Below are 19,740 nucleotides of genomic sequence, written 5' to 3'. Positions count from 1 at the left end.
GTAAAACCATGACAGTATGTATGCTGTAGTGAGAACACAGAGATAGAAAGTCCTTGTGTCACAGTGGAACACAATAACCTTGGCAAATATAGAGTGCTGCAGTAAAGTTAGGATAAAGCAATAGAAACAAAAGTATCTCAAAAACTTTATAGAATAATTTAGCACTGGCCAATACCCTTCCCTCTCGAAGGTAGTGACCCCAATACACTATTTCATCAAACCTGAATTTGAGTCCTCAGAGAGCCACCATGAATTGATCAGTCTTGTCATATAAGGAAGTAGTATACATGAAAGGGATTCTTTCCATTGAAAATTAAAATTAGCAAACTGAAAATAGGAACTGGACTTCCCAATTTTCTTCAGCATTTATAGCCTCTCACACCAAGAAATAGTAGTAAAAAGCTCTGTTTTCCAAATCGTAGCTTTTGCAGTTTCAGTCCCAACCAATAAGAACAGGAGATATTTTCCTTTGTTTATTTCCTCAAGCCCAAAACTTTTTCTAGATATTAACAAATAATGACTAAACTCTATTGATTCCATATACCTTGCTGAACACTCAAAATGCCTTGTATCATCTAATGATGTCATGAAAAATAAAGGGACAAATGGCAGCAAGTGATTTTCTAAGATAGGTGTTCCTTAAATGCCTTTCTGAAAGAAAAGATGTCTAATTACAGCAGTAACTAACAGTAAATGAAGACTTTATATCTTGTAAGAGGATTTTATAACCATGATAATTCATTTGCTCTTTGCAAAAATCCCTTGCTGCTGGCAGGGTAACTGTTCATATCCCAGGAGAGATGAAGTGACTCACCCAAGTTCTTACTATACAGGTCATTTCCCAGATTCCAAACCCATTAGATGTGACATGCAGATGTAAAGAAAGTTGAGCAATGAATCCAAAACATAATAATTTACTGCAGTCTCCCTGAAACTTGTCTTGCCTTTGTTTTTTTATTAATTGATAAACATAAATTTTATCAAGTATAACATTTTAAAGTATGCATACCTTGTGGAATGGCTACATTGAGGTAATTAATTTATTACCTCATTAATTTTTTTTGTGGAGAGAACACTTGAAATCTGTTCAGCAATTTTTAAGTATAAAGTACATTGTTACTAGATACAGTGACCACATTGTACAAAGGATCTCTTGAACTCACTCATTTCTAACTGAAATTTTGTTTCCTTTGACCATTAGTTCCCCATACCCTCTAATGACCTGCTGACTATATTTCTACTCTTTGCTTCTCTGAATTCAAGTTTTTAGATTCTACATTTGAGTGAGATCAGGCAGTATTTGTCATTTTTGTAATTGGCTTGTTTTATTCAAATAATGTCTTATGGGTTCATTCACATCCGAAACAACAGGGCTTTTTTGTTTGTAAAAGCTAAATATTTTTAAAGTATTCTATTTCATATATGAAGCAGATTTTCTTTATCCTTTCATTCACTGATGGACACAGATTGATTCCACATCTTAGCTATTGTAAATAATGCCACAATGAATACAAGAATGTAGATACTTCTTGGACATGTGATTTCATTCCCTTTGGATACATACCTAGTAGTGAATTTACGGTCATATAGTGGTTCTAATTTTAGTTTTTGATGAACTTACATACTCATTTCCATAATGGCAATAATCTGCATTTCTACCAACAGTGTAAAAGTTGTCTTTTCTTATCTTCTTCAACACATCTTGATAACAACTGCTCTTATTTTTTTTTTGCTTGTAAACTTTGAATCTCCTGCATATATACCTACTTACATTCTCTTGATCTAAATATTTTTTAAATCATCTAATACAAAATTTCCAAGCACCCCACCTTAAAAAGTAACTCATTATCAAAGCAATGAAGAGGAGTGGTGAAAAGCATCTGGCCTGGTAAGAAGCTTGCCTGCAATATCTTCACAGCTTGGGCAAGATTTTTAACCACTTTGTTCTCAGTAAAGGAGGGTTAATCATGTTATTACCTACCTTCATAGGGGTGTTAAAAGAACTGAATGAGTAAACATAACTAAAGTGTTCAAGATAGGATCTCATTTTGTTCTGAGGTCATGTATCATTTTTGTTGTTGTGTTGTTTTGATTTTGTGTTCATCATTGTTAGTTTTTTAAATTTTTAAAATAAAAAGATAGGATCTGAAACATAATTTTCGCTCAAAAAATAAAAATTACACTGATCCAAACTCTCTTTGTAAAATGTTCCCAGCAATAGTTTATCTACTTGAAAAGTTGCACTAACTCCTTCTGATCACCAGTGACATTCAGACCACTACTAACTGCTGAGCACTTTGCTGTATACCACATAAACATAAAACTAGATTGTTACATTGTTCTTCTTTGAAACCGATCCTTTATTTCCATATTTCATTCTGGTTTTCTCTCAAACTTGAAATGGTCTTTGCTTTTTAAAGTGAACAATTTCCACTTTGAAGAAAATAAAGGGAAGAAATAAATTACAGCTGCAAAGAAAAGTCAAATGTTTCAAAGAACTAGGCATGGCATCTTTATGAGTAAGACATGTTTAATTCAAAGACATGGCTTTATGTGAGATCAGGAGCAGCTCAAGTTTTTTTTGGAGGGACAGAACAATTTGTGATCATTTCCCAATCTCAAATGCATGGCCTCATTTGCCAGGTTATTTGTATGAATTTTATCAATATCAAATGTACTCATACATTTACTGTGTGCCTGCCTTCCTTGACCAATAAATAAAAATTGTTCTCTGTCCAAGTTCACTCACAGTAAAATCTAGCAGCAGCTCATCAGTTTGTCATCCCCAGTTCTAAAGATAAGATGGTTAGAACCACATTTCACAGTTTTATAAGCTGTATTTGGCAACTAAGGATTGCCCTGAGGAACCCTCCCATTTAACCAAGCAATACTTATGAATAGAATCTTGTTTTATTTTCTTTCAACCTAGAGGTCATAGCCCCTAGAAATATGGCCAAACTGAGAAAGCAGTGTAAAAGATTCTCAATTTTGACTTAGGAAATCCTATATAGAAATCTTATATTCCTAGGACATAGTGTCTAAATACATTGTAGCAGTTGTTATTCCTTTCATTATTCCTTTTCATAATAATATGTTCAACACTGAAAAAAAAGAAAATATTAAAAAGAAGAGTCACCATAATCTGCATTTGGTAAAAGTACTAGGATGGTTCTAATATAAAAGCTGAGATTGCTGTAGTTGATGGATGAGTATGTCAAGAATATTACATCATCTATAGGTCAATATTCTACTATTATGACAGACTGTATTTCTCAAGCACGGTTACAACAATATTCTCCATCTTTCATGCACATCTTGTAATGTGACTTTGACTTCTCTCCCATGAAAAGGTGGATGTCTGCATCCTCTCCTCTTAAATTTGGATGGATTATTGATATGATGGAAGAAACACTAAATTATGACTGAGAACAGGTTTTAAATGTGATGCACCCCTGCCCATTTCTGCCCAGATACTCATGCTTGGAACACAGTCATCATGATACAGAGAAGCTGGAAAGCTTCATGAAGAAGCCTACTTGGCAAAGGAAAGGAGTATCCACAGAAGGCAGGATAAATTTAGCAGCCTCATGAGTGAGGCATCCTGAAAGTATATATTCCCAACCCCAGTTGAACCACCCCAGTTGATACACTATAGAGCAGAAGTGAGCCATAACTATTGAGATTTGCCAGCAAAATAAGTTATTGTTATTTTAAAGAACTAATTTTGAGATGTTTTGTTATGAGGCCATAGAGAGCTGACTAATAGTAAAAACAGTAAGAACTACTATACTTAAAATTTTAGGAATAAGTTGTGCAGCAATACTGTGATAAGAACTTTAAATGTAAGTTGGGCATTTGGGCACACACCTGTAACGCCAGTACTCTAGAAGCTAAACCAGGAGGATCGCTATGAGTTTGAGGCCAGTCTGGGCTACATAGTGAATTCAAGACCAGCCTGAACTGTATAGCAAGACCCTGCCTCAAAAAAAAAAAACAAACAAACAAAAAATTTTAAATGTAATAACTCAGTTTAATCTCACAGCAACTCTATGGCACAGAGAGTATTATGATTCCTAAATTACATAAATTAATTAAGCTAGCAGGTATCAAAACTTAGCTATGTACTAGAAGATCTGGCTACAAAAGCAGTGGTCAGGATTGCACATCACTAAATGGGGCTCCAATAGCTGTTCTTGGCTAGTTTATCTGCTGTCCAGACCATACTCAGCCATATTCCTAGGTAGGAAGACACACAACTCAGTGTAACTACTCCCTTTCCAATATTGATCAGAGTCTTCATTCTCATAAATGGGCCCTTCCTACTGCTGGTGTTCTCAAGAACAGAATAAAAAAAGTCCTTGCCAAAAATATTTAAACACAATTTTAATATTGAAAAATATGTATTTATTATAAAACAACCCAAAATTTGGCTATAAATAAAAATCTTCAGAACAGCACTAGATAACCATTTTAACATGTTCTTTTCTTTTTTCTGTTACAGTTTTGTTTTTAATATTGTTGAACTCATAAAGGATATAGTTTTATATACTCATTTGTTCCCAATTATATTATCAGTATATTCCCATATCACTCAAAAAACCTGTGAACCAACAAATGATACCAAATCTTCAAAAACATAATTTATATTTTATTAATGGATATCTGGTTGCTTCTACCATCTTGCATCTTACAAATAATTCAGCAGTGAACATCTTTCTTTAAATCCCCTTAGGATTATTTCCTAAAGCAGAAACTACTAAGTTAAAAAATATATGAATTGTTGAGGTTTTTGATATATATTTTTAGAAAGGTGCAATTTTACTCTCTGAGTCACAGAATCAGGCTTTGTTCTGTCATTTTTAGTTTAATTCAAAGGACTACTTTGTAATTTGATAGGTTATAAGTGGTATGTTTTAGTTTTAATTGTTGATTACCCGTATAGAGACATTAAATGATCTCATATATAAGAACATAGTAAACACAAAATAATATACTAATATATATAATAGCAACTACCTTTCATTGAGCACTTACTATGTTTTGGCATCCTTTTAGACCAGTCATGTACATTTAACCTGCATGACAATGATGAAATTTAAATTTTTATTTTCTTCTGAACTCAGGGAAGCTGAGAAACAGAGAGATTGAATTATTATCTTCACCCTCAGAATTTCCATGTTGAGACCTAAATTTAGGTCTACGTGACATCAGAATTTAAGCTATTTCTGCTATAATAGTTACAGGACCCGTTGATGACCGCAATAGATGGGTAATAAAAATTACAGATAACTCAAGTTAATTGTTTTTATTCTACATTATTATTACACACATGTGTACAGGAACAAACAAACTTATCTTCCAAAACATATTTTCTAAAGAACAAAACAAATATTCTAGCCTTTGAGTATACCATTATAAGCAAAAAAATTTATAAATTAAAAATTACTATTCACATATAGCTGGAGTTCTCAATTTTTTTCTTTCAGTATCTCTTTTATATTTATAAAAATTATTAAGACCTTGAAGACCTTTCCTTAAAAATGTGGGTTACATTTCTCTATGATTACTATGTTAGAAGTTAAAACTGAGAAATTTTTAAAACATTTATATATTCACTTAAAGATAACAATAAACCCAATGCATGTTTATATGTTATATATTATGAGGAAACTATAGCTTTCAAAGCAAATAGGACATTTATTCTGAAAAGTGGTACTGCTTTACATTTCTGCAAGTCATTTTAATGCCTGACATAAGTGGCTTCCTGTTTCTGCTTTGGCACTTAGTGTGCTTCTTAGGGTTTGTGTCTGGATGTCCCGCCATAGCCTCATGCAGTCATGGGGCAGCCTTCTAGCGTTTATGATTGATTCATAGTTCAATGTTGGGATTATGGGTGTGAGTGCTACACCCACCCTAGGGTGAATAGTTTGCATAAAATATAAGTGAGGGAAAGAGGCTTACTCTCTGCCACTCCTCCCCTTTTTCTCTTGTTGCTTTTGCTGTTTTCCACTACTATGAACTGCTGCCCTTTGCCATCTGCCACTCTGCCTGGAGCCAGCCATGTATAGACTAAAACCTCCACAAACTGTGAGCTGAATAAACCTTGCCTTCCTTAATTCTGGGTGTCAGGTATTTTGTCTCTCCAGTGAGAGGAAAGTAACTAAGACAGTGCTATATTAACACATGACTTGGAGATTCCAAAATTCCACGTGTGGAAGAATGAAAACAAAAAGGCAAATAACATCTTAACATCACTACCAAATATTTATTTATCTTATAGATCCTAAACCTTATGAAAGAGTCCCTGTATAACTTTAAAAATGGCTGGTCTGTGGTATTCAAAGGTTGATATCAATTTAAAAATCAACACGAAAAATACTTTAAGATAGCATCTATATGATCTTGGCATAAAAAAAGATCTCACTGAATAAGATACAAGAAAAAACACAAAGCTTTGAGTTATGGAAACATTTTTTAACAAAACAAAAGTAAAAACACTTACACTGATAGAAGATGCTTCCAATACAAATATACAGACACATAATTGCTATCCAAATTATATAAAACATTGCTAAAAAGAAAAATACAGATAATTCAGAATACAAGGGAAAGAATATACATAAGGAATTTCAAAGTCAAGAAAATCCTAAGGCCTACATATATCCAACAAGGTGTACAATTCAATAAGAGCAGAAAAATACCAAAGAACACATTAAAGCAACTAGTTCATGCTCATTACACTAGGAAAAAACAAAGAAAATTCTGACAACTAAGGACTCAAATACTACTGATGGGACTATAGCACCCACTTTGGAGAAAACATACTGCTGAAAGCCTACTTTCTACTCACTCTCCTCTTTTTCCTTCCTAAAGGCATAGGTTGTTCAGGTGTCTCATTTCTCCTGGTGATAACATTCTTCAAGAGTAACTGGCCCTGTCCCGCAGCCAATCATCATGATTTTGTGAGATATTCTAAGTAATCAATCCAGGCACTGACATATGACCAATTTTAGCCAATAAAATATGAAAGAAAGTTAGGAGGGGAGAGTTTTCTAGGAAAAGTCCCCATGTTCTCCAAAAAAGACAGAGATAAAATGCCCTTGGCTTTTTTGCTTTCTTTCTTTTTTGTCTATGTGTGATTCCTTGTGAAGAACCAATTGCTTTCCCATGAAGAAAGCAAGCCAGTGAGTTAATAAGTATCCAAGCCCAGGGTGGTACTCTCACCCATCTGCTTATTTGAGGCAATAAGTTTATTTAAATTGTTTTAAATTCCATTGCACATTACTTACACCTGAAAGCACTCTAATAGAGAAAGAAATCGCAATAGAGGGAAAAAAACAAGTAGTCTCCTAAAATCTAGATATTCTATTTTTAGGGATATAAGCCAGAGAATTTCCCATCTGCAAAGTGGGAGATAATAAAAAGGAATGTTCCTGTGTCTTGTTCGTGCAGGGAATAATTGAGTGTAATTTTGCTGTTAATTAAATTTTTAAATAATTGCAATTAATTATAACAGATGAGTAATAATTAAAAATAATATATTTGTTATTTGACTATCCTTTCTGGAATAAGGATGCAACTATTTTGAATTATGAGATCAAGATTCCCCATTATAATTCATTTTCATAATCAAAAAAAATTAATGGCTCTATTCTGTAAACTCTCTTAATAGTCATTTTTCAATGAATTTGTAACAATAAGGTTGCAATAGTACATCCTTTCTGTGGAACAATCTTGTAATTACTATAAATCCATTAAGAATGTCAGCTTTAGGTCAATTTTACCTCAATGAAGTTGTTTAATAAATGTACTTGATAAAGCACAGGATTCAGATAGTAATTGTTTTACCTACTGATGATACACAACTGTTGATAACATGGAGACAAACTCATAATTTTCTTCAATAAAAAAAGTTTAAAAATAAATACAGTACTTTCCTAATTTATAAAGGAAATGTTTGTTTATAGGACCTTATAAAGGTTTGAAAGACTGTACTACTCAGTGCTCACAATAATTTAGATTGTTCTTATTATTATGTTGTTGTTCTTATTGTTGTTGTTTTGTTTGAGTCAGGGACTCACATATATTTCAGGCAAGAATTGCACTCACTATATAGCCCAGGCTGGCCTCCCAGTCACAGCAATCCTCTTGCCCCAACCTTCTGAGACAAGATTATTTTTATTTTCCTCTTAGGATCATTATTTTCTAATTGTCTACCACAAACACAGAATTTTAGGCAATGGTATCATTTAATGGCTATTAGTAAATTATAAAATGAGTCCACAGTTTCTACTAGCCTGAAACAAGTCTAGTAGAAATAGATAGTAATTCATTTTTATAGTCAAGAAAACCATTAATGGCTCTATTCTGTAAACTCTCTTAATAGTCATTTTTCAATGAATTTGTAAGTATTCTATGTTAGAGATATTGAGAGAAAAAATACAACTAAAGCATATTCCATTAAAAATCAAATATTGAGACTAATAGAACACTTGGTTTTCCTTATGAGTGAAGAAATTCATTTGTTTGTTAGTCTACTAATGAAGGATATTGTTCATAAAGGACAAGTCAAAGGAAGTAATGAGGCTCAGAAAAGCCAAGTAAAATAGAAATCCGTATTAGAATCAGGTACACCATTTAGTAGATGGCACATCCCAAAGCAGTACAACTTCCTACTTAATATTTTATGTCGTGTATTTTCTGATACAAATTACCTTAATGCAAATCCCTTAATGTCACAGAATTTTAATTCTATGTTCTAAAACTGTGCATTTGTTCTGGTTTCATATGTGGGAGGATCCCGTTGTCTCTGCCGACACTGCAGTGCTAGCCTAGATGTTAATTTGGATGCCAACCAGAAATCTTGGAAAGCTGTCCCATATTCTTAATGGATGTGCAGGTGATTTGGCTGTGACACGGCCTCATGCACACATCACCCATAATAGCCACGGCTTAATTATGGCTTTCTTGGCAAGTGTCTGCTTTAATCCTGCAAAAGCAAATGGTCTCCATGCCATATACAGGAGACCCACTCTCAGTCAACGGAGGCATATCTGTGTAGAAGAGATAATGGCATAGTAATCCCACAGACCTGCCTGTAAATTTAAAATGGGTAGCTTTTGGAAAGCCTCCACTCTTCTACAGAAGCAGCCAAGAAGGGAATGAAAGGGTTAAGTCACATTTCCCAGCGTCACAAACTGGTCGAACATCTCTACATTTTGTACATTTACCTCTCCTCTGCAATCAAATTTTATTATTTTAGTCTATGCTCAGTTTTCTACTGTTCTCTGTATATTATCAACACTACTAGAATTCTAGTCTCACTACAATGAGATTATGTTGCCTAAAATTTCTTTCTCTTCCTTTATAAATTTTTTCTCCCCCTCTGTAAACTTCTTTATTCTTCCTCACAGTATCTGCAATTCATCCATCTTTTCTATCCTTCCCCAAAATTCACTACAGGGATGAAGGCAATGTGCGACATAAATATCGTTTAAAAATTCCCTCTCTTCCTTGCTTGCACTTTCCCATCATAGTAACAGATACACGGTTCAAAATCTACCTATCAAGACTCTTTTCATCTCACATTATCATGTTATTTGTTATCTCAATGTCTCTGATTTTTTCTTTACTATCTTTTTGAATGCTTTCCCTTCTGAGCTGGTATCTTTTTGATTGCAAATACAGTTGTGTAGCCAGCAGGCATTGCTTAATTTGTTGCTAACCATCTCAGGCAAAGATCAAGAACAGATTTCTTTGTCCTTAGCACTTTGGGGATTGTCTAAAAGCCTATACAGCCAGCTATCATGATATAATTTTGTTTTGCCTATAATATATGTATAAGTGGATAAAGCAATGTCACAAGGTTGGTTTATGAAGTCTTTGGAAAGCAAAGAATGTACCCCAAATGATCAGACTTATGACACACACCTCACTATTCATAAACATTTGTTGAGAGCTGGTTCAGAAAAGACAGAGCAAACCAGGCATCAACTAACTGCTGAACAATCTCCATGTAAGAGATTACTTAGGCAATATCACCACCCATCCCCAGGTAATTCACCGATTTAGATAGCAGTAAAGTCAGTCTAAGCCAAGAGAAACTAGTGAGCTAGATAAAGTACATTAAACACTGAAACCCATATGAACTGGAGTGGCATCTGTTTATCTTAGATACTGCCACAAAAAGACGCCTTAATTCTATAATTAGTATTCCTAGCACAATTTCCTGACCTACCATTTACTATGCCATTAATAGATAACAGCTTTATTAGAATAGAGATAATAGTATACATTCTCTGTTGAGGGGTTCTTTCTTAAGCACACTAGAGCATGTAGGACAAAAAAAGCCAAACCAAAAGAAGGTTTTAAAACACAGTAGGCATTCTGGGAGGCTGAGGCAGGAGGATCACAAGTTTAAGCACAGCCTGGGGGCAATTTAATGATTCAGCAAGACCTTGATAGCAAATAAAAAATAAAACAGGCTAGGTATGAAATTCAGTGCAAAGGCCTTGGGTACTGGGTTCTATCACCAGGATCATACACACATAAAGGAAAGGCAGAATGTGAGTTAAACAGGAAGTTTACGGGCAACAACAACAAAAAAAGTAAGAAAAAGACTTACAATCCTATCTTTACAGTCCTATCTTATAGTGGGTTTTTTTTTTTGCTATTAAACTGGATCTTGATTAAAACTTTGTCTTTCCCAAATATATTTGAGATTATTATCTTTTATGAGAAAGATTATTTTAAAATTCAAATATCAAAAAAGGATGCCTGATTTTCATAGAGGGATTATAATATTAACTTTAAAAATTATTTCCTTTTTATTCTCACCATACTAAATAATATTGCTCTTACAGAAACACCACCCCCTAGTATAAAGAGACAAGAGTACAGCATATAAATATGATTCAAAAGTTCCTTATAATTATTTAACATTTATAGTAACTGAATTCTACTTTCTATCAGAGAGCTACTTCTACCTTCTTTAAGAACACTATCTCTACTTTCTGTTGGAAAACTACTGAGAGCATAGAGATCACAAAATAGTTTTCTCTAACTTCTCCCAAATATGAGGTAGAAAGATTTATTTTAAGAAACAAATACTGAAAAAAAAAGAAACAAATACTGGTAATAACAGTGGCAACAATAATAATAATAATAATGATTTTATTTAATTACTATATATAAAATATAAGTAAATTCATTAACTAAATTTTACTGTACTTAAAATTCTAGAGAAAGTAAAATGCAAGTAAATGTTTTAAAATGTATAAATCCTACTTTCAAAATAGCTCAGCTACTTAAAAAACACTATCAGTCTATAATTTTTGGCATCCAACCTCTCACATTTGTATTTTACTAGTCCCTTCCTCCTCTTTGGTCAGCCAACAGGTTTTGCTGTTGGTTGAAAAGATATGATCTGATAAGCTTATTTCTGACTTGCCTGAGGGAAGAAGACAAAATTACACTCTGGACTTGGCAGTGACAACTCTATTCCCTCTGCCTCAGAAGAAAACAAAGGACTGCATCAGAATAACTGAAATAGCTGCATGCTGCTTCAATGTGAACATGAGAATTAAAATCTATCAGAAAGTACTCAGATTTTGCCCAAATAAAAAGTAGTAACTTTAAAAACTTGTATTTAAAAAAAATGCTTTTAAAGTAAGAATAAAAGCTTACTAAAGTACAAATAAATTTTGGCAACATGTATGCTTTTAATAAACTTCATCAGATCTAGTGAAAAAATTTTAAAAAGTTTGAAATTCCACAATTTTAGTTAATAACTTAGAAAGTGAACTAAACAAGTTTAATAAATTTATGACATATTTATCAGGAATCATATTCAGAAAATTTATGTCTTTATATTCTGCAGAAAATTTCTCCATTGTAAACATGACAGTTTTTAACTTCTATTTTGAATAGATGGCATTGTAAAATACTAACTTAGAACCTATCAAATCAACTGAATATCTTATTTCTTTGAAGTCGACCAAATAATCAATTCATACCTCTTCTAAATTTGGAGAGGGCCCATTATTATAGTGAATCTGTTTCCCATAGTCTGTGCCAATGAGAGGCAGTTTTTATATTCATTTATAAACAGATATAGAATCTTTGATTCCACTTTGAGTGAGGTTGAACCTCCTTGGGTCTAGGGACCTGGGCCCGTGGTAAGCGGCAACGGTGAAGAAAGAGGACACCGGAGACCAGGCTGATGGCACAGATCTACTTTATTGCGGAAGTATCAGGCATTTATAGGGCAGGCTAGAGGCGTGGCAATGGAGGCGGGTCAGGGGCGTAGTTTGGAGGCGGTACTTTTGGCTGGGGGCTGTGTGGAAGCAAGAGGTCAGAGCGGGACAGCCTAGGCGGGGTTTTTACTCGGTTTGCCGAGGAATCTGAGTTTGCTCAGACTCGCCTTTCCGCCACAGCTGTCAACCAGACCTCTGGACCTCTCTTTCCCACATTTGAGCATGTTTCATTCAACATTTATATAACCTAAGTAATCTCGACTACAAGAAATCACAATCTCTAAAAAGAAGCAATCTCAGAAGAACAACAGAGCCAGCTATGGGGGTGGGGCAGCATGAAAACTCTAACACAACTTCAGCAAATTTCAAAAAGTCCAGTCATGTTCCTAAAATTAGCACCGTTACTCCAGAAGTAGTGAAACAATCAATGATTTGTAAGTGATGATCACTTTCCTAACTGGTTAGGCACTGTAGGTAGCTATGTGGAAAGAATCACATGGCTGCAGAGACATCCCACCAGTATGTCACTTAGTAGATGTACATCTCAGTAATCAGACATACATCAGTCTCCTCTTATTAACTGTTAGCCATTCCTCCCAAGCTATGTTTCATACTAATCATTGCCAAGGATAAGAACTTTGTACTGTGCTTTGTAATGAGGTCTCAGAATCAGCCTTAGTGACTGTTATCTCAAGGTGTGGACATCCAGGACAATGAGCAGAAGCATTTCCCAAATTGTTTCATTCCCAAAAATAAATCATTAAAACACACAGCTCCATTTAACATAAGTTGATTGCCTCTTTTGAACTGACCCGGGCCCTACTCTTCACTATGAACACAAAATGCCACTGTCCAGAGAATTTTAGCTCTGTCTTGGTTGATGTTTTCTCCGATTTAGTAGTGAACACTTACCACTTCATCTAAGTCAGTAACGTAAAAAGTAGTTGGGTCCTAGATCCCTGTCTACATGATTGAGGAAACTGAGGCCAGAGAAATGAAGCTCTCTTCCTACAGACAGTATCATTGGGATGATTCATTCACTCTACCTGCCCCAAGTCTCTACTATTTATTTGTTTATTTAGGCAGCAATGGGGATTGAACCCAGTGAACACTGAGCTACATCCACCCCTCCCCATTAGTAAACTTCAAGATAAGGTCTTGCTAAGTTGTTGAGACTGGTCTTGCACCATTTGCAATCTTCCTGGCCTAGACTCACATGTAGCTGGGATCACAGGTGTGTGCCACTACACGCAGTAAGTTTCTGTTCTTTTAAAGGTTCATTTGAAAGTCTTTTTTTTTTTTAAGCATTTTAAAACAAAGAAGGAAGGGTAACAGGTCATAGGGTGGTGAAAAGCGGTGAGGGGCATCACGTATATCAGCTGGAATTGTACAATGCTCCATCTGCATAGCCATGTACAGAGGCCCTGAACAGGGAAGAAAACAGGGATCATCAAGCTTCACGTTCTTTTACTACCCAGCTACCTTACCCCGTTTCTTTGAGATACGTGCTAACCTATTCTGAATCACATTCTTCCTTGCTGTCCTGTGAGGCCAATCTGGTGCTACTTGTTGCTTTTTTTCTTTTCCTTTGTCTTTTCAATTCCTCTTTCTCCTAAGCCATGGAAGTATAGTATTCTAATTGGGGTGCTAGAGAAAGGAAAGCTATAACAGAGTGTGGGCAGGCAAGCAGGGAAATAAGAACTGGATATTGCTTTGATTACAGTCTCAAATTCTGTAATGACAGATCTCACTCCAGTGCAGTATGTTTTGGAAATATAGTTAAAAGGGATTTGTGATTATTTTTAGGCACATTTGAAGTGTTAACTAATAAAATGCAAATACCAGAAAAAAATAACACTTTAATACAGTATTTTAAAAACCTTTTATATTCTAAGGCAACTGTGACCTACTAAAATCTAATTTCTTCAGTACCCTCTGGAATTCTTCAGAAAGATATGGTACAGTTTCTAACTAGTGCATTGCGCACTGGCCCGACTTCACAGAATTCCAGATAGCTGAATGTACTCTCTATATATTTTATTAATGTTGCATAGGCTCATGCTAAGATGTAGTACTGATGGGTCCTAACATGCATCATTACCTGTTCGCAGAAAAAAAAAGGGCTAGACTTGAGAAAGCGGGCAGGGAGATAGCTCAGCCGCACAGAGCCTGCCTGGCAAATGCAAAGTCCTAAGTTTGATTCCCAGTAATGAAAAAAAAAAAAAAAAAAAAAAGAATGGACTTGAGAAGCGCTACAAATAGAAAATCTTTTAAGGATGTTTTAGAAATTTTTACAGAAATCTGGCTTTAAAAAAAGAAAGAAAAAGAGTAGCTTCAAGTTTATAACTTTACAAAATAGGCTTAAGTTTCAGCATGCCAAATCATTCAAAAATGAGCTAATCTCCAACATCCATTCCTTCTCAAATGAACAGTAATACCATTTTCCTTTGGGGCATGCCCTTTTATCCCTTTACAGCCCTATGTTTCAGTAGGGTTCACCTTATCTACAGCTCCTACAGTGTGCATAAGGTCACCAGCCTATCTTCCCATCCCCATGTAATAAGTTCAGGAATGAGCACATGATCATGTTTAAACAAATGACAAAGAGTGAAGCCCAGGGCTTCATGCAAGAGCTTATGAGGAGACCTCTCCTCCAATGGTGTGTTGTTGGAATATGGTATTGGAATTCCTACTGCCTATGAGGAAAGCCCAAACCTACCAAGCACCCATTTTATATAGCCTAACAAGTTCTGCCAACACTGAAAGAGGCAGAACAGAGCGCCACAGGAAAGCTACATTCTTTTTTTTTTTAAGTAGAGAAATTTATTGGGGAATAGGAAGAGCTCCAGTGAGATAGGAGGGGTCCTGAATGGATTGCCCAGGAAGGCTATATTCTTGTTGACATATTTTAAGCCACCATATTAAGCTTTACCTGAAGCCATACTATACAGTACATCTGAACTTCTCAGTTTACATGGGCACATCAATTCCAACTGTCAATTATGCACTAAGGCTTGGACTTTCAATCACTTGCAACCAAAACAGTCTCAAACGATCACTGTCCAAGACATTTAAAGTACCAAAAGCTTGAGCTGTTCTTGTTTTCACTTTGATGATTTTATTCTTATCAATAATGGTGAAGGGAAGAAAAATTAAAACTATTTCTGAGACTTACAATAATTTTAGGGTGTTCTAAGATTAAATCACAAAGCACTGCAGTAGGATTATCTTATCTTACCAGCTTCTTTTACAGAGGTGGTCAATAATAAATGCAAATTAAAGCAACATCGTGGTTTCATCTTACCCCGGAAAGAAAGGTCATTATTAAGAAATTAAATAATAACACTTGTACATTATTGGTGGGAATGTAAACTAGTACAACCACTATGAAAATCAGTGTGGCAACTAAAACTAGAAATTACACAGCTATTCTTCATGTTTGATGTGGCTTGTGAATGCCTCCTGAAGTTATAGGTGAGGCTTTTTCAGAGGTGGCTGGATCTACAATGTGTGACACTGGGATGGATTCATGGTGCAGTATGAGGCCTCAAGGGCACTAGGATTAAGGGTGTGGGTACTACCTGCCCTAAGTAGCCTGGATAAGACACAAGAGATAAAAAGAGCCACGGTTGTCCCTTGCTACTTTGGTACCTTCTGCCTGCCATGAACTGTTTCTCTTTTGCAATGCCCCTAGCCATGCCACCTTGCCTTGGAGCCAGCTGATCATAGAATGAAACCTCTACAGACTGGGAGCTAAATAAATGCTTTCCCCTTTAACTTTGGGTGTTTGGTATTTTTGTCTCAGAAACAAGAGAAAAGTAACTAAGACATCTATCTTCCTGAAAAGTTAAAGACACCATATTACAGTAATCCATGCATACTCATGTTTGTAGCAGCACAATTTATAATAGCTAAATCTTGGAAGCAGTCTTTGTGTTCATGAACATATAATGAATAAAGAAAATGTGGTATTTACACACAATGGTGTGCTACTCTGCCATAAAGAAAAATAAATGAATCATTTGTAGGAAATGGATGCACCTTGAGATCATAATGTTAAGTGAAATAAATCAGACACACAAGTTTAAATAGTATATGGTTTCTCTTTTATGAGAAATCCAAATTATAAATACAGAGCAAAATAAAAGATAATAGGAAGTAGGAAGACTGATCTTTCTCACATGGGGAGGGGATCAAGAGATGGAGGGACAGGGAAGAGAGGGCAGGAAAAGGGCATGAAAAAGAAATTCAGACATGTTATATACATGTATCAACTCCACAAAAAGAATGCAAACAATTTGTACTGAAAACATGTACTAATACAAAAATTAATGAAGGAGCTTAAGTATAGATAGTATAGAAAAACCTGAATTAAATTGTTTTATGAAATAATTATGTGCTATAGATACTTTCAGCTGGAACTTAGTTACTAAAAGAGACTGGGGGAGAAATTTTTTGCCTGGATATACAAGTAAATAGCAGATAATCCAAATCCAATCTCCCTGTTCTCCAGTAGGAAACATCTCACATCTTCTCACAAAACCAGAAAATACAAAATTCTTTGACAGACAAATTCAGTATGCTTAGAATTTTAAAACCAGAGAATTATTGGAATCCATTTCTAAGCCAGTCATTTTCAATTTGAAATTCACTTTCTTGGTAAAATGCTAGATTCACAGGCTACTGTACAAAACACAGACAATGCAAAATAATAGCAAAACTATTTACCTTTTCAACCTGAACTGTCTACTAGAACTAAGAGTTTTAAATGCTGGGAAGATGAGATCATGAGATATATGAGGATGAGAGGGAAAAAAAATCAATTAAAAAAATTCCTATTTTTCCACCCATTTCCATTTCTTGGCTGCTGAACTGCTTCATAAGGAAATTTGAAAAGAATCACAATCTGTTATTGGTCCTCCCAAATCTTCCTTTGTGCACTTTTCTCTCACTTCTTAATGCCCTCTTTTCCAGATGTTCAGATACCCCCATCTTAATCATGGCAGCTACTACTTTATTGGGCACATGGTATGAGTCAGACACTGAGCTAATAAGCTCAGAGATATTAAGAATTTGTCTGCAGTCATGTGGCAAAGCTAAGATGGAACCTAGCCTCTGAAGTCCATGCTCTTAAACTTCAAGCTGCAGTGGCTCCTCCATACTGAGCTGAGTCATAACTGCTGTGAGAATCCAGTCCCTTCCTATCATAGCCTGAAAATCTCCAAGCAGAAAATTTCCAGCTTTTCCTTCCCTTAAACTAGGACAGCCATCCCCTTGTTGTACTTAATCTCCTTCAAGAAACATAGCAGAAACCAATCTGAAGTAACTCAAGTTACTCTTAACCATTCTGGAGGAAGTATATACTATTTCACAATTGACACATACTGTTAGAAATTCACTTCCAACTGTTGGAATTTCAGTGTCTGTAATATAGACTATTCAAAATTTCTTGCTTCTACCTTTTAATCCTGTTTGAAATAAAATGAAAAAAAATATACAATTGGCATTCGATAAATTCTTCCTGTCTTTATTTCCCATGTGATGAAACCAAAGCCCAAGCAGGTAATATGAAGTCATGTAACAAATGGCAACCTAGGGAACAAAATCCTCAGAGTTCCTAACTCCCAAGCCAGTACACTTTCTTTTAGATATCTATAACCCAAAATTTCCATTTATCTTTATTTTCTGTTGAAGGCTTGCTTTAATGGAGACAAACCAATTAAATATGGATATAAACCCACAGGGATTTGGTCAGGCAAAACTTTCCCTTTTGTATAGAATTACCTCCTATCTGAAAAAGGCTTCTAGAAAGAGTTCTTTCATCAAAATTTAAGCTATGTGTTTGTTTTGCAGTAACAGAAAAGAATCTACCCTTTCTTAAGAGATTATCTGTTACTTCCACCTCCATTTTTCCAAATTGTCAGCAGCTGCAGATCAGTTTATTTAGTACTACTTAAAGATTCTAAGAAACTGGGTTTTCAATAGATATTAGAATTCTAAAGCTCTGAAATTTACTGGCTATCTCCTCCAGAAGCCTGCAAAAGTGTAATCATAAAGCAATAGGGGTCAGTACATCTCTTATAAAGGAGTCACCTTCTACTTTGACATCACAAGTTCTTGGAGGGGAATCAGACCAAATAGCTATATAATATAAAGAAACTAAATGAAACTAAAGAAGAAACCATAATCAAGTACTCTTGTGAAAGACAATTACCTGGCCTCCTTCAGAAATGAGCATTCAGAGAAACTTGAAAAAGAAGAAAGGATAAAGTCATGAACCTCTAAGAATAAAACAAATAAAGACATTCAAGGAAATTGCCCTCCAGGTAAATATAAAAGCGAACTTTTTCCCCGAAACATTAAAGTAAAATGCACTTATTTAGTAGAAAACATAGAGGCCCAAACTGTTGACCAAACAGCAGCAACCAATCTTAAAACTGTAATTGAAGATAAAAATATATAACTGTGCTAATTAGGGATAGAAATTTATAATCTCCACATCTTGCAGTCTTGTTGTGTTTATTCATGCATCTAAATTAATATAAAATAATTTTAAACCAGGGGTGGTTTTAATTCAGGGGCAAACTGGTTGTGGTGGCACACACCTGTAATCCTAGCACTCAAGAGGCTGAGGAAGGAGGATCATTGAGAGTTCGAGACCAGTCTGGGGTACAGAGTGAGCTCAAGGCCAGCCTGAACTGCATAGTGAGACCCTGCCTCAAAAAGAAAACAAAAAAATCAGGAGCAAAACCACCCCTGAAAGATTAGTTTTAAAATTTTTATATCTAAGCCCATGTTCAGTGCAACAAAAACATATCAGAAAGTAAGATATTCTACTTAATCTTTAAAACTTTCTACGGGGGGAGATTCTTAACTACAAATGACCTAAAATGTACTAGGTTCTAAAGAACATGAACAAAAATAAAAGTATGTGAATATACTTTTATCTTGTAAAATATATATATGAATAATAACTTACTCTTTAAGAACCGACTGTTCATTATTTTCTAACTTTTGTCATTCATATTCCATTTCTCCTAAATAAATCAAAACCTTCTTTCAATTTATTTGTCAAATAAGTATTTATAGTTGCAGTCATTGGCCTTCATCTTCCACAGTGATGAATGTAATTATAGTCAATAATAAATAGATTTTGGTTAACTTCTTTTCAATACAGACCACAGAGAAATAAAAAGAAATGCTTTTCTACTGTAACCTTATAAATATCCTTCTGACATGCTTGTACTTTTTCTAAGTATGCTACCAGTACCTTGTAGTGGTAAACTTTATAAAACGTTGAGATTCCAAAGAGCTGCCTACAAATCAAATGGCATCCTCGCTTCGGCAGGATGAGCGCCTCATTTCGGCTTCTCTCACCCCCTCTAGCGTTTGCAAAGCTCCTCTGCCAGATTATCCAGTTACCTCACAGAACGAGAGCTGGGCTAAGTCCTGCCCATCTATGACATCACCCCCGTCTTCAACCACT

General features: G+C 35.1%; 1 protein-coding gene across 3 annotated transcripts in view; it reads right to left on the bottom strand.

Annotated features, from left to right (window-relative positions):
* The window catches only part of Macrod2 (MACRO domain containing 2), a 1,840,776-nt gene that overhangs the window by 1,536,203 nt on the left and 284,833 nt on the right, over positions 1–19,740 (bottom strand). The window lies entirely within an intron of this gene.

The sequence above is a fragment of the Chinchilla lanigera genome, unplaced genomic scaffold (assembly GCF_000276665.1).
Source record: "Chinchilla lanigera isolate Chin_1 unplaced genomic scaffold, ChiLan1.0 scaffold00014, whole genome shotgun sequence".
In the NCBI taxonomy this organism is placed as follows: domain Eukaryota; kingdom Metazoa; phylum Chordata; class Mammalia; order Rodentia; family Chinchillidae; genus Chinchilla; species Chinchilla lanigera.
The sequence above is the reverse complement of the archived record's forward strand: the minus strand, read 5'-3'. Positions and strand labels throughout refer to the sequence as shown.